Genomic DNA, 17317 nt, shown 5'->3' on the forward strand with positions numbered 1-17317 from the left:
CACAAGGACATCCAGCTCCTCACTCGTGAATGGACTGGAACGGATCTTATCTGTTCTTGACATCCCTGTGGATATGGCAGACCTGTGGCGGAAGTGAGTTCTGAGGTGTCCCAGGCAGCAGGCTCTGTGAGCAGCAGGAGAGGGTCCCAGGCAGCAGCAGGAGAGGGTCCCAGGCAGCAGCAGGAGAGGGTCCCAGGCAGCAGCAGGAGAGGGTCCCAGGCAGCAGGCTCGGTGAGCAGCAGGAGAGGGTTCCAGGCAGCAGGCTCTGTGAGCAGTGGGAATGTGTGGCTCACCCCCACAGATTTATAGGCCCCTGGGGTCATTAGGAAGCTGATAAGGTGCTACAATTGGTTGTCTGGGTCTGCCTTATTCAAAAGCATCCAATGACCGCCTCCGCGGCGGCGGCGCACCGCTTCCGCATTTTTCAAATCTGCATCATGCCACATAGAACACCCATGCCATTGGCTGTATGCAATGCTCCACGGCGGTGACGCACCGCGGGTGTCCGGGGTGCGCTACCGCGATGGTGCATCATTCAAAAGCATCCAAAGACCGCCTCCGCGGCGCACCGCTTCCGCATTTTTCAAATCTGCATCATGCCACATAGAACACCCATGCCATTGGCTGTATGCAATGCTCCACGGCGGTGACGCACCGCGGGTGTCCGGGGTGCGCTACCGCGATGGTGCATCATTCAAAAGCATCCAATGACCGCCTCCGTGGTGGCGGCGCACCGCTTCCGCATTTTTCAAATCTGCATCATGCCACATAGAACACCCATGCCATTGGCTGTATGCAATGCTCCACGGCGGTGACGCACCGCTGGGGACCGGCGGTAGGTACCGTGACTCATGAGGCGGAGCATAGCCAGCGGCATGTACACAAGTCCATGTGCCAATGGCTACCTTGGCTGGGTAGATGGTGGTGCTGGGGTGATGCACCGCTGGGGACCGGCGGTAGGTACCGCGACTCATGCGGCGGAGCATAGCCAGCGGCATGTACACAAGTCCATGTGCCAATGGCTACCTTGGCTGGGTTGATGGTGGTGCTGGGGTGATGCACCGCTGGGGACCGGCGGTAGGTACCGCGACTCATGCGGCGGAGCATAGCCAGCGGCATGTACACAAGTCCATGTGCCAATGGCTACCTTGGCTGGGTTGATAGTGGTGCTGGGGTGATGCACCGCTGGGGACCGGCGGTAGGTACCGCGACTCATGCGGCGGAGCATAGCCAACGGCATGTACACAAGTCCATGTGCCAATGGCTACCTTGGCTGGGTTGATGGTGGTGCTGGGGTGATGCACCGCTGGGGACCGGCGGTAGGTACCGCGACTCATGCGGCGGAGCATAGCCAGTGGCATGTACACAAGTCCATGTGCCAATGGCTACCTTGGCTGGGTAGATGGTGGTGCTGGGGTGATGCACCGTCGGGGACCGGCGGTAGGTTCTGGCATTTTCGTACACATTGCTGTGTATGTCAATCCTGGACAATGTATAAGTACCATGCAGCTACATGGTGTAGGGCACATGATTGTACACACGATGCCACAGAGCCATTGCATCCACAGGAGGACGCACGTTCAGTGTGAGCCACTTTAGCATGTGTTTGTGCAATTTTAGTAAGGGTTTTGATGGGTGATGATGATTGACAGACGTCGGGTGCTCTACATAGATGTCGTGAGGTTTAATGTGTTGTTGGTCAGTGCATACCTTGACCGGGCTGGTGGCACTGCATTGTATCGTACCTGACTTGTGCATTCAGAACTGATCATGCACACAACCAGAAGTGTCCCTGCTATTGTGATCATTGTGTTAATGAATGCTTGCAGAATGTACATGATGCATTGAGGTGTGGCAGGTACGGCAGATGGGTATGACAGACATGTTAAGTCACATTAGCTTTGTGGCTCTAGTAGCTCCATGTCTGCGCATGTCACAAGTTCAATCATTATATCCACTTTCACATTACCCGATGTGTTCCTGTCACTTAGGTATTGTCACTGGAGAGGCCTGCCCTCTGTGTGTAGCTATTGGGCAGCCATGTAACCAGATGTGCCATGCATCTCTCTGGCGCTTGTTGTTTTCCCATTACATCATTGATGCTTTGTGCTATAACCATCTCATGATGCTTGTCATTGACCTATTCTTTTTAATCCTAAACTAGGAGGAGGCCAAATCTCCTACGTCAGTTGATTGTGCTTGAGGACATGGAGAATGAGGCAATCATCAGGAAATTCAGGCTGGACAGACCGACATTGAAGATCGTGTGTGATCTATTGGAGCCCCACCTGCAGCCTCGCCGTCACAATCCTACGGCATTCACACCGACCTACAAGGTAATGGCAGCACTACACTTCTTTGCGACTGGTTCCTTCCAGGAGACCGTGGCTAACGCTGGGGGAATGTCGCAGCCCATGTTCAGCATGGTGCTGAGGGATGTACTTGAGGCCATGATGATATATCGGAATCGCTATATCCATTTCCCCCGGGGACGTGAATTGGCTGCCGTTAAGGGGGACTTCTATCCACTTGGGCACATCCCACATGTAGTCGGTGCGATAGATTGCACCCATGTGGCTCTGGTGGCACCGCAGGCGACGGAGCACATTTATCGGAACCGCAAACACTACCACTCCATGAATGTGCAGGTGGTGTGCCTTGCAGACATGACAATTTCACATGTGTGTGCTAAGTATCCCGGTTCGGCACATGACTCTTTCATTATGAGGAACAGCATGGTGCCACGGATGATGGAGAATCTGCATCCCGAACGTGCCTGGATTGTGGGTGAGTTACACTACTGCTATCACGTGCTATGTTTCACTGGCTTCACTGTGGTCGTACAACATTGCTATGGGTCTTTTTTATTCACAGGGGACTCTGCATATCCCAGTAGGCCATGGCTGTTGAGCCCACTCCGGAATCCCCAGACACCAGCAGAGATCCGCTACAATGAGGCCCATGGCAGGACACGACGGGTAATTGAACGGACTTTTGGGCTGCTGAAGGCAAGGTTCCGGTGCCTTGACAGGACTGGAGGCGCACTCGCTTACTCGCCTGGGAAGGTGTGCAAGATCGTTGTGGCATGCTGTATGCTACATAACCTGGCCATCCACAAGGGGGTCCCCCTGCTCCTGGACGACGGTGAGGAACCAAGGCCACAACCTGCTCAGGGACCTGAATCCAGTGATGAGGACAGTGGAGAGGAGGAAGAAGTTGACCAACGGCAGCAGCTAATCCAACGCTACTTCACTTGAAGGTGTGTGACGAGTTACAACATCTACATAGTCTAGTGTGGTAGCTTATGTTGTGAATGGATATGCGCAGATGTTCCCAATAGCCACATGTTCTGTCACCTATGTATGGTATTGTTGGAATGGACGTTACGTACGGAGATGTATTCTGGACGGTATTTGTGCATATCAGCTAGACAATGTGTAGTGTACCTGTGATAATTTGGATATTTGTGGAGCAGTGATCTGTGTGTGTTGCCACGATGAGACCAGTGACTGTAGTTCTGTTGTGTCTCCATAGGTGCTCCAGAGTGTTCCTGCCCTGCATACTGTACATCATGTTTACATATCATGGACATTATCATCATTGTAAATACTGCACTAAAGAATTCAATACACAAAATCTGGATTGTAAGGTATTTTATTTACGGGGTGGACATGTGAATTGTGCGGGAATATTTACAGGAAGGTGGGGAATGAGCAGTGAGTTGACAGTCATGGTCGCAGAGATGCAAGAGTAGACACCACATGGATGTGGTGACCCAGTCCAACAGACAGGTGCCATTGCCAAGGCAATGTGGGGAAAGATAGTCCAAAAAGGTAATGCAGTTGGGGAGAGGGTTGTCTTCACGGCTGGCTCCGTGACTGGCGTGTGGCAGGTTCTTGGCTTCCAGAGACTCCCAGGCTCTTCTTCGGATGCCCCCTAGATCATTTTGGCGGTGGGGGGCCTGCTGAATGGCCAGCGGCGTCAGAGGACTCGCCCCTCTCTGTTGGCGCAGGGGAGGATGGTGGACTGTCATCCTGCTGCACAACAGGAGGGGACGGCAGTGATGGTTGGGACACAGGCCTGTCCCTCTGCAACACCACTTGCTGGCCCATGAGGTCCACCATCTGTCCCAGGCGGTTATCGATGGACCTCATCAGCAGGATGAGCTCCCGTAATAGTTCATCCGACCGGCCACTTTGTCCCTGGACCTCTTGGTAGGCCTCCACAACTCTGGTGAAGTGGTCCAGGGATGGTGTCCACTCCTCCCGAGGTCTGGTGTTGACCCTGGCCCTCCTACCTGCTCTGCTGCCATGGACCTCTTCCCTCGCCACTGGTGCGCCACGCACTGGCTCCCTGCCCTCCACAGTTGTTGGTGTGGGCTGGTCATCCCTAGGGACAGGGAGGGTGCTGCAGGTGGTACTGGTGGCAGTGGTGGTGTTGGTGGCAGTGGCTGCGGTGGTGGTTGCGGTGGAGGCAGAGGCCGTGACAGCAGGGGTCTGCTGCGTTGTTGTTGCAGCAGAGGTGGTGGTGGGGAGGATGGGGGCCTGGGACCTCTGGGTCTGTGGCACACCGGATGGGCCGGCCTGGAGCTCATCATCCAAACTGTCCTGGGAGTCTGCATCTGTGAGTCCATGTGCCGGAGGTGGAGACTGGCTCTGCTGGTCGTTGGTGTTGTCCCCAGCAGTGAGTTCTTCATCACCTGTGGAGTAGATGGGGAGTGGTCAGTGTTTGTGTCATCTGCGTATCATCAGCTGTCTGTACACTAGTGCATTTTGCTGTCATCAGTTGTACAAATAATGGCAACACCGTGTTACATTACATAGTGGAGAGTTACATCATGGTGTCCTAAAGGTTGATTGTCTATGCATTTTGTACAATAGTAATTTGATTAATACACACACACACTTCATGAAGATATACGGTAGTTACATACCTGTAAGGTGAGTGTGCAGGGTACAATGGCTGACACTTTCTCCTGGGTGGGGGAGGCCTCCATGCTGCTGGGCTGTGGGACAGTGGGGCATGCTGGGAGTAGTGAGACAGGCCTCCCTCCCTCCCTCACACCCACAAACAGGCTCCAAGTGAAGATGTCTACCAACCTGTAAGTTTGTTTGTTAAACAGTGCAATGGCTGACAATTTCTCCTGGGTGGGGCAGGCCTCCATGCTGCTGGGCTGTGGGACAGGGGGGCATGCTGGGAGTAGTGAGACAGGCCTCCCGTCACACTCCCTCCAAGTGAAGATGTCTACCAACCTGTAAGTTTGTTTGTTAAACAGTGCAATGGCTGACACTTTCTCCTGCGTGGGGGAGGCCTCCATGCTGCTGGGCTGTGGGACAGGGAGGCATGCTGGGAGTAGTGAGACAGGCCTCCCTCCCTCCCTCACACCCACAAACAGGCTCCAAGTGAAGATGTCTACCAACCTGTAAGTTTGTTTGTTAAACAGTGCAATGGCTGACAATTTCTCCTGGGTGGGGCAGGCCTCCATGCTGCTGGGCTGTGGGACAGGGGGGCATGCTGGGAGTAGTGAGACAGGCCTCCCTCCCTCCCTCACACCCACAAACAGGCTCCAAGTGAAGATGTCTACCAACCTGTAAGTTTGTTTGTTAAACAGTGCAATGGCTGACAATTTCTCCTGGGTGGGACAGGCCTTCATGCTGCTGGGCTGTGGGACAGGGGGGCATGCTGGGAGTAGTGAGACAGGCCTCCCTCCCTCCCTCACACCCACAAACAGGCTCCAAGTGAAGATGTCTACCAACCTGTAAGTTTGTTTGTTAAACAGTGCAATGGCTGACAATTTCTCCTGGGTGGGGCAGGCCTCCATGCTGCTGGGCTGTGGGACAGGGGGGCATGCTGGGAGTAGTGAGACAGGCCTCCCTCCCTCCCACACACCCACAAACAGGCTCCAAGTGAAGATGTCTACCAACCTGTAAGTTTGTTTGTTAAACAGTGCAATGGCTGACAATTTCTCCTGGGTGGGGCAGGCCTCCATGCTGCTGGGCTGTGGGACAGGGGGGCATGCTGGGAGTAGTGAGACAGGCCTCCCTCCCTCACACCCACAAACAGGCTCCAAGTGAAGATGTCTACCAACCTGTAAGTTTGTTTGTTAAACAGTGCAATGGCTGACAATTTCTCCTGGGTGGGGCAGGCCTCCATGCTGCTGGGCTGTGGGACAGGGGGGCATGCTGGGAGTAGTGAGACTGGCCTCCCATCACACTCCCTCCAAGTGAAGATGTCTACCAACCTGTAAGTTTGTTTGTTAAACAGTGCAATGGCTGACACTTTCTCCTGGGTGGGGGAGGCCTCCATGCTGCTGGGCTGTGGGACAGGGGGGCATGCTGGGAGTAGTGAGACAGGCCTCCCTCCCTCCCTCACACCCACAAACAGGCTCCAAGTGAAGATGTCTACCAACCTGTAAGTTTGTTTGTTAAACAGTGCAATGGCTGACACTTTCTCCTGGGTGGGGCAGGCCTCCATGATGCTGGGCTGTGGGACAGGGGGGCATGCTGGGAGTAGTGAGACAGGCCTCCCATCACACTCCCTCCAAGTGAAGATGTCTACCAACCTGTAAGTTTGTTTGTTAAACAGTGCAATGGCTGACATTTTCTTCTGGGTGGGGGAGGCCTCCATGCTGCTGGTCTGTGGGACAGGGGGGCATGCTGGGAGTAGTGAGACAGGCCTCCCTCCCTCCCTCACACCCACAAACATGCTCCAAGTGAAGATGTCTACCAACCTGTAAGTTTGTTTGTTAAACAGTGCAATGGCTGACACTTTCTCCTGGGTGGGGCAGGCCTCCATGATGCTGGGCTGTGGGACAGGGGCTATGGTGGCAGTTGTTGTACTGACATTCCGGCCCCATACAGGCCTCCTCAGCAGAATGGCTGGCTACATGTTGGTTAGGGATGGACAGTGTATTGGTGGTTGGGTATTGCAAGGAGGTAAAAGTCAATGTGGTCTTAAACATTTGTCTGTACTTACCAGCCTCAGCTCCCCCGGCTACTCCTGTGTAACTCTCAGGTAGCAGGATAGCAAGCACCTTCTCCTCCCATGGTGTGAATGTCTTCAGTGGGATGGGAGGGCCACTGCCAGTCACGTTTGCCAGATTCCAGTTCTTGCTCCTCTTCTCCTTGACAACCCTCTTGAGATCATGCCACCGCTTCATGATCTCCTTCTTGGATCTTGGGGTGGCCCCAACTGCTTTCACCCTTTGGACAATCCTTTCCCACATTTGTGTCCTGGTGGCTAATGGTGTCTGTTGGACTAGGTTCCCAAATAGTTGTGGTTCTACTCTCACAATCTCGTTGACCATGACTGTCAACTCACTCTCTGTGAATTTTGGCATTTTTTGTGATGTCATGGTGTGGGGGAGTTGAAGTGTTTGTGGGTGCAGGGGTGTGTGGGTGCAGGTGTGTGGTGATGAGGTGTGTTATGTGCTGGGGGTTTGATTGTGATGATGTGATGGTGGTGTTGATGGTGGTGGTGGGTGGGTGGGTGTGGTGTGCGATTTTGCCTCTCCTCTCAGATGTGGTGTGTGGCCTTCTGTTCTGGAAAGATGCAAAGGATTGTGGTGAGTGGAGGGGGTGGCTTTGTACTCAGCTGTGTGGGTGTGTCCAATTGGATAGTGGTTGTCAGGTGTGTTGTGGGTGTGGTTATTTAGTATTGTATATTTGTTTGCCATTTCTGTATCTGTGTGTGTGTGTTGTATCTATTGGAGGCTGGGCTACTTTGTTTATGCAGTATTTGGCATCACTGCGGTGCTTTGACATCAACCGCCATGGATTTCATGTTCGTCCGCTGCGGTGACTTTGCTGGTGCTTGTCCGCCATTTATCCCATGCAATCCTGCCTTCGACCGCGGCGGTCGGTGCCTGCGGTTCTGCCCGCGCCACCCTCGGGGATATCGTAATTTCCTGTGCGGTGTCTCCGCTTTCCCTGTGGGCGGTTTTGTATTTTCCGCTGCTTTTCCGACCGCCGCGGTCGGAGTTTTGTCATCACCGCACACGTCGGGCGGTTTCATTTTCACCGCTACCGCCGCGGTCGGTCTCTGGTGGCGGTCGATCCTAATTTGTCTGCCGGTTGCACCGCCTCCATGGCGGGCGGTTGTTTTCCACCTCCATGGCGGGCGGGGTGGTTTTCCGCCCGCTATCCTAATGGGGCCCTTATTCTCTGTTTTCCATGTTATACTGTACATGTTTTTCCAAAGATCTTAAGAAGTTTTGACAACAATGTCTTTTATAATTCTGGTTCATGTATTGTAGTTAAACTGGTTTTAAAAGCACTTGTATATAGCACTTTGTAAATGTGTGTTTTCGTATTTTTTTGTATTTTGTATAGCCCTGAAGAAGTCGGTAACGGACGAAACGCATTGGCTATTTGGCTTTCAGCAATTTAAAAAAAAAGAAATTGAATAAAGGACTGAAAATTGAGGAAAAGACTCTCTCTCTTGTTGTTTCTTTGGGAAAATAACCTGGACGCTAGTACAATTACTTAAAGATGTCAATGTGATAAACCTGTTCTTTACCTTAAATTGGGAACTCAACTTTGAAGGGTGCAGTCCAAATCCTAAGTGTAGTATGTCAAGGAAGTAGAGTTTCTTTACTTTCCCTGTTAGGTTCGTATAGGGATTACGTTCCTGGTTCTAGCACCTTCTATCTGGACTTAGATATGGTATTCTAATAGTGGTGCAGGTTTTTGCCTTAATCCATAAAATTGGTATAGCAAATTTGACCTATACTGGCCTCAGGGAACGTTTTGGATGAGTGTGGGGGGCAAATTTACTATTGCTACTCCAAGCTGAGTTTGCCTCAGGGAAAGTGTTAGATGTTGGAGGGGCAAATTTACTATAATTAATGTGACCTGTGTTTGCCTCAGGGAAAGAGCTGGATGGTGGGGGGGGGGGGCACATTTACTATTCCAACTCTGACAGTTGTTTGCCTTAGAGCAAGTGTGGGATGGTGGTGGTAAAAGAATTTACTTTTCCAACTCTGACAGGTGTTTGCCTCAGGGAAAGTGTTGGATGTTGGTGGGGGCAAACTTACGATCCATACTCTGACCTCTGCTGGCCTCAGGGAAAGTGTTGGATAGGGATGAGTGCATTATTGTAGTATGCAAAATAAACATCGAAATTACTAAAACAGTTATATTAGAATGTTAATGTGAAATATGTGAAATGCAAACAATAAAACATTTATTAAACAGTAAATCTTCTCCACAGAATAAAGAATAAACCACACCAACAGAGGAGGACACTCCCTCCAGCCCAAATTAACAACACCTGACAATTTTCAAAGCAAACAAACAAGAAAGAAAGGTAATAATAATCTACTATTTCTTTTTTTAACATTTGCAGGTTCAAAGTACACAAGCATTTTTATGTGGTGTTTATGTAACTTTGCATCACAACTATGAAAAAAACTTACAAAAGAAATATGTCTTTTAATCATATTTTTTTTTCATCTATTTTTTTCAGTCTTTTAGAAAATTTGACTATTCCTTAAGGAATACAGAAAACAACATAAAACATCAAATTAAATAAAGTACAGACCCTCAGTAGTAAACCATTGTTACAAGGTAAACATTTTGCATTCTGTGTTTTTAAATAAAGTTTGAAGTTCTCCCTAAAAGTAAAACTGTCAAACAAAAGCAAAATGTCAGAAAAAGACAAGCCTAACTTCAAAGTGCACAAGAATTGAAAACCACCAATCTTTTAAATTGCAGGGTAATAGGAAATATTGAAAACTCCCAAAAATAATTCTTAATTATTAATAATTCTTTTCAGGACCAACGAAACAAGGAAAATACCAAAATTGAACTACAGCCTCTGAACACAAATCCATCCACAAAGGACATCAGAACTTTCTGAATTACCAAAAGAAAACACACAAAAAGGTATGCTTTGCAAATAACTCTAGTGTATTCAAACCTAACCATTATTCATTTCTAGGTAAAATAATGAATTAATTTTTAGGTAAAAAAATTAAGCAAACTATTCAAAAGCAATATCAACAAGCAAAAACAATAAAAGCAAGGTTCATATTGCCTAATATTTGAGCTGGAAAATATCGTGCATTAACTTTTCACTAACATATTTTTGTTAATAGGAAAACCACAACACTTTAAATAAATTCAAAAATGTTTTTCTCTTTTTCTATTTTTTTCAAATAATGGCATCCAATAAACACGCAAAATACATCAGGCCCAGCAGAGGAAACAGACTATTAAGTCACAGTGGGTACGTTTATTGCAAGGAGACATTAAATAAGCCCAGGTGTCATTGGAGGTGCTTGCAATATTACTCATCCCATTGCACAGGCAGAGCGGTTACTCTTGGTGACTCTGTTGAAAGCACCACAGAGCATAACCACTCTGCCTCTGCAATGAAGATAGAGGTTCAAGAAAATATCAATGAAATTAAAGCACTTGCATCCACCTCCAATGAACCCTGTGGCCCAGTTTTGAGGGAGGTTTCACAACACATTCCACAACATGTATCAAGTTGTATGCCCATAATCCCCAACTTACTCAGAATTATTCAGCTTAAAAAACAGGCAGATATCCCCTAAGAGTAACACCCCAAACCTTTTCTGACAATGATATTCTACCTGAACTTTTTATAACCGTTACTAATGAACACTTTCTTTTACATGACAACAAAAACCCTCTTAAAAGAAAACTAATCTTTAGCGCACCCCATAATCTTATTAAATTGGAGAGTAGTGATATTTGGATGATGGATGGGACGTTTAAATCCACACCCCAACAATGCCCCCAAATATACAATATTCATGCCTATATTATTCAAACAGTAGTTCCCTTAGTGCACAGTTTACTCCCTGATAAACAATCCTCAACATATACTGAATTCTTGTCAGTATTAAAAGTTAAAACAATGGATAAAAGTTCTAGAAAAGTGTTAATTGACTTTGAATTACCTATGATTAACACAATTACGAAATTGTACATGGATACCAAAATTCAAGTTTTTTTTCACTTTTCTCAGGCATATTGATGAAAAATGTAAAAAACATCCTTACTTGAGGATTATTTATCAGACAGCAAACTCCAATTTGAATTAAAAAAACTAACTGTTGTTTTGTTCCTCCTGACAGTGTATATGAATACTACACATCCATTACAGAATCTGAATACTTTACTGCAGACAAAGACAAATTGGCATCCCTTCTAAATTACTTTGAAAACACATGGATTGGCCATCTATGCAGTTCAGGTCACTGGAGGAAACCATGTTTCCATGTGAAGTGGTGGAACTGCTCCTCGACCTGCTTAGAGGGAGGAGCAAAAACAAATAATGCCATAGAGAGATGGCACAACTCCTTCAACAAATCAATTGGAAAACCACATCCTAACTTCTATCATTTTTGGGAAATTTTGAGATAGAGCAAAGTTTCCAGGAAATGATTAACAGGTGGTCTGAACCCCTGAATTTCTAAAAGAACAAAGGAAATGTCTGAGCGACTATTGGGTGCAATTCAACAATTTTCATTGATGGTGGCTTCAGACTACCCAGATAATATTGCACACATACTCCATTTCTAATCTATCCTATCTCCTATAACTCCTTACTTACCTGTTTTGACAAAATTCCCCTTAATTCAATTGGAATTTGTCAAAAGGAAATCAAATTATAAAAAAGTCGGGTTTTCTTACTTTTAGATATCTTCTTTTTCTAACTCTTGGACTTATGTTCAAAAAAATTTTTCACTAATAGTCATGAGCAGTCATTTAAACCATTGCAAATAGTCCTTAATCCTGGCTTTACTCCATAACAAGAGTTAAACTAACAAAAAAGGTAACTTTTCTGCATAAACATATTTTTACAGTTAAAAAATAAACTGCAAAAAATACTGTGCACACCTACAAAAAGCGCACCCCAAAAAAAATGTATTTTTCTTTGGCAAAAAATGCAACAAAACTCCATTGATGCAATCCAGTCTCGATCGAATTCCATTTACAAAAAAATTTGAAAAAGTAGTAAAGTTTTGAAAGAAATCGCCATCCAAAAATCCATTGTTGCAATCCTTTCTCGTCCAAAGTCCATTCAAAGTCCAAAAATCAATAAAGCTTTGGTTTAAAATGGGCAACATTATTTTTTTCAAAACACAATGTCCGCCCGCCATAGCCCCGGGAAATTGGACCTCCCGCAATGCATGCGGCTGAAAGCACTGCATGCCCGCCTCAATGCCAAAAATGCTAGTTGTGCAATTGAAGGAACAACGTGACAGACACCACGCGGTACCTGCCACGTTGTACGTGCAAATGCAGGGGGGTATCATAGGTATCCCCCATGGACTCCCCCAAAATACTTGGGGGCCTGCTTCGGGCCCCCAATGTGAAAGACCGCATCTGCCACCGAAATTCAAATCCCCGCAAGCATCCTAAAAAGGTTTTAATATATTGGCGGTGTCTGTTAGACACCACCACCATATTAAAACCTTTTCTGCCCAGTCAACTCATCGACCGGGTAGAAAACCGGCGGACTGTCTTTCTGTCCACCAGGTTCCCCCCGCCATAGCAATATGGTGGGAGGAATTGGCATGCTGGCGGGTGAAAATATCGGGCGGATCGCCATCGCCATGTGTACGGTGGTAATCCGCCCGACATACTAATGGGCCCCAATGTCTTTCCCCATGTTCCTGCGACCATTTCCGAAAACCATGACAATGCAATTACTTATTTTCTTTAAAACCATCCCTTCAAAAACAATTACCAAAAAACAATTACTTTCATAACACTTTTGTTTGAAAGAGAAAATAATCTATATTTTGTAATATAATCTATGAAACAAAAAGTGTTACGAAAGCCATCAACCAGACGTGGCCTAAAACTGCTACCTCCCTCCTCTCTCCTTACAAAAAACTTTACCTTCATTAAACTGTTTTTCATATTTAAAATTTGCCTTACCTAGATGAAGCGCTACCTTGCATCTGATCCGGAGCGCGACGATCCTTGCAATGACGGAAGTTACGTATACGCGACATTGTCATGTCTTTCCGTAAAAATGAAAAAAGGACCATTTTACCCATTGACTTCAATAGAAAACCATGGTAAAACTTACAAATAATGAATAACATTTTTTTATAATACTTTGAAAAATCTATAAGTATTGTTATACAATTATATTCCTAATAAAATATTTTCCTAATTTTTTTTGCATATTTATTTATACTGTTTTATATTTTTAATAAATACAAAAAACAAATTATAATATCCTTAATCTGTCTACTGATTGTTTATTATATTTAATATTTTTTCATTCAAATTTGTTTTTTACGGATTTTTATGTGTATTTATACATATCTACTTCATTGAATTATGCTTGAATATTGTTTTGAATTATTTAAAATATATTTTATTTATATTTTATATAATAGTTTTTAGCATAATAATTCCCTAAAATGTTATTAATATATATTACATTTTTCCCTTCACATTAAATCACCCTGAAATTATGAGTACATATATTTTTTTAATATACTTAAATTCAATGTTTAATAAAGTATGTATTTAAAAATATAATAATAAATAATACTCAAGTATTAAAATTAATACCCGAGTATCAATATACTACCCCACCCTAAATCCATGTTTCCCTTGCATCCCATCCCAGTGGATAGGTGCATGTGTTTGTTTAATAGTATAACTTTTAAATTACTTAAAAATGTATTAATAAATAATACTCAAGTATACTATTCTTCCCCACCCTAACCCCTGTTTCCCTTGCATCCCATCCCAGTGGATAGGTGCATGCGTTTTTTTCATTTTATAACTGTTACATTTTTAAATAATTTTCAATCAACATATATATTTTTTTAATTTACAATTATACTATCTATTTTTTAATTCTTGTGTATCAATACTGTAAATAAAGAGTATTAAAATACTCCACACCTTAATTCAAAATTAAAATTGTGTACATTTAAAAATGTAACTATCTTAAATTTGAAATTACAATTAATACTCTTCTTTTTATAATTAAACATAATTATGGTTACTCATCACCTCTAATAAAGAAACTATTTTAATGAATACTCTTCATTTAAAAAATAAACATGCGTATTATTATTCAACGCCTACTATAATATTTTTTTTAATTCACAATAGATTATTTTATTGATTTACAAATATATATTTGCAAAAAATAATATAATTATAACGTATTAACAACAAATACTCTAGTATTAAAATTATTACCCGAGTATTAATACACTCCCCCACCCAAAACCCTAATTTTCCATTCATCCTATCCCAGCTAAATATATAAAATAATTTAAAATTATATAATTCCTATTACTCATACTATTAAAAATATTAAAAATTTACATAAAAACAACTTACCTCAATTAAAACAATTACTTACCTTACAATGCGTTGTAATGACATGCGTTGTAATGTCACCTGCGTTGTAAAAGTTATGTTGTAAAGGCATTGCGATGTAATGCCTGCTTTGCAATGGACGTGTCCCTTCTTTTCAGTGTAATAGCGATCATTACACTGAAAGTGAAAGTGTAATGAGCTGTTCAGCTCGTTTCACTTTCACTGCCCACTTTCACGTGCTGGCAGAGCAATCTGAGCCCACCGAGGCAGATGGACAGGTATCATTGGAAAGGGGAGAATCTCCCCTTTCCAATGGTAACATTTTCTAGTGGATCCCTGCTTAGTGATCGGCGAAGAAGGGATATCCCCAGCATGGTTCCAACCACTAGACACCAGGAAGGGGGGAGAGACCCCTGGGGCATGTGCTTTTGCTCCCTCTCAACTATTTTGGGCACTTTCATTCTTTTTGTCACCCCTTGGGAGGCAATAGCCCCCCGCCTCCCCCAGGGGGCAGAAAGCACACTAGGCACCAGGGATTATTTATATTTGAATATGTACCATGAGGGGCTGCCCAAAATGGGCATTCCAATGCCCTAACCCTCCAAAAAACAAAAGTTACAGTCTCTCTGTTCCCCCTGGGAGGCAGGTGTTGGCAGTAGCCCCCGATCTGCCCTACCCCGTGGGGGCAGAAAGCACAGTAGGCACCAGGGAGTTTCTTGTTTTCAATATGTAAGGGTGGGGGCTGCCCAAAATAGGCATGCCAATGTCTTCGCCCCATCAAACACTAAAGGGACAGTCTTTCTGCTCCCACCTCGGGGGCAGATTGAGGCCATAGCCCCAGATCCTCCCCCTTCCTTGGGGGGGGGGGCAGAAAGCCCAATAGGAACCAGGGTTTACATGTTGAAGTACATTTAGGGGTGGGACTGCCCAGGATGGGCATGCCAATGCCCACAACCTCCCAAAACAATAGCCACAGTCTTCCTGCCCTCCCTGGGTGGCAGATGGGGGCAGAGAGGTTACCGAAATCCACTAGGAACCAGGAATTTTTTTAATCGAAATTTAACGGTGGGGCTGCCCTGAGTGGGAATTGAAATGCCCCCACCCACATATGGGCACAGTATTTAGGCTAATTGGATTACATTTTTATTTAAATGTAGGTAGATGGGGCAACAGCCCCGATGTGCCCCAAATGGGGTCAGAAAGAGCACTAAGCACCAAAGAGTAATTCCTTTAGCCAGAGTAGGCGTGGGGCTGCCCATAATAGGCATGCCAATGCCCCAACCCCTCTCAAAAACAAATGGATAGTCTTTCTGCCCCCCCCCCCGCATAAGGGAGCAATGGCCCCAATCTGCCTCACCCCAGGGTGCAGAAAGCACACTCAGCACCAGAGATATGTTTATGGGTATGTCAGGGAGCGTCCCACTTAAGCAAGGGTTGCTCCCCTTTTTTTGTGCACACATTTTGTCCGTTTCTGCCCACCTTGGGGGCAGATCAGCTATATCTTTAGACTCATCTACCCCCAACGGGAACAGAAAACCACTAGACGATAGTGAAGGTTTCTGTGTGTGTAAGAACTGGAGTTCGGCTGATGGTCTGTGTGTACCGACGTTTGGCTGGCTTTTTTGTGAACCTGTCTTTTGCTGGCAATAAGTGTGGACTTGCACTTAGCTGGCAGTGTGTGTGGACTAGCGCTTGGCTGACAGTGTGCGTGGACTGGTGTTTGGCTAGCGGTCTGCATGGATGGCACATCTCTGGCGGTGTGCGTGGACTGTCGCTTGGCAGTCGATGTGCTTGGAAGACACTTGGCTAGCAGGGTGCATGGATTGCGCTTGGCTGGCGGTGTCACTTGCATGGATCCTCCAGCATTTTATTAGCCAGAATCCTCTGCAAACCTCAGATTTAGCAAAAACGTCATACTTTACTCACATTGGAACAGTTGTGGGGTCACAGTGCCAGCACAAATTTCCCACCATCCAGCGTTCCCCTTGGTCTCCTTATAAAAATGATACCTCACTTGTGTGGGTGCCCAAAGCAGGGAACCTAAAACTGTATAAAATGAAAAACTGAGGGGTCCAAAAGGGCTGACTCTGCATTGACACCTGCCCAAGAGAGGTGTAATTTTTATCAGGAGGCTGAGGAGAACGTTGGGTGGTAGGAAATGTGTGCCGATACAGTGATCTCACAAACTTCCCACACAGAAATGTGAGGAAAATGTGACACAATCAATTCAAAATAGCATTTGCTTTATGCCTTCCTTCTAAATTTCCTTCTACCTCTCTTGCCTTCAGCTATGCCTTCCATTATTCCCCATTTCTTGCTGTATTTTAAAGTAAACTCTTACATGCGTAAGCTTCCCATTGCCCTTGAACAAAACTGTCAGTACTCAGGTGACATAATTTGTCAACTCAGGCCACCCATGTCTGTATGTCAGAGTGTAGGTCCAGCCTATTTCTTTTCCCAAAAATCTCCAAGGACATCTTAATATTTTGTTTATCTATTTCTCCTATGAGAGTTTATGTCTGCTAGTGTTAAATGAGATTTTCCCTGAAGAAGAGTTTTGATCTTGCGAATTAGTGTTTGTTTTTGAAAAAACCTTTGTGAAAATACCACATTATTCAAGCAACCTGAGTAGACTGAATAGTATCCATATTGAAACTGAAACAAATTATACATAGATTGAATCAAAAGTTCATAATACATTTGAAGTGATAATATCACATGACTGTATTATGGTCATAAGACCAACAGTGCCCATTTCTTGATTGATTTGTTTGGAACAAGAAAAGTTTGTCTATATAAGAAATTACACTTTGGCACTGGGCATACATTCTTTATTCAGAGACTGCTCCATTTCTGTATTTTCTTTATGCATTTGTCATAAGAAAACAACCATCTTATATGTTAACTAAGGTAACAAAAAATCCTAGCACACTGTCACAAAGCATATGGTTACTTCAGTATTTAATGAGTTTAATAGCTGCAATTAC

Source organism: Lissotriton helveticus, chromosome 8 (genome assembly GCF_964261635.1).
Source record: "Lissotriton helveticus chromosome 8, aLisHel1.1, whole genome shotgun sequence".
NCBI lineage: Eukaryota > Metazoa > Chordata > Amphibia > Caudata > Salamandridae > Lissotriton > Lissotriton helveticus.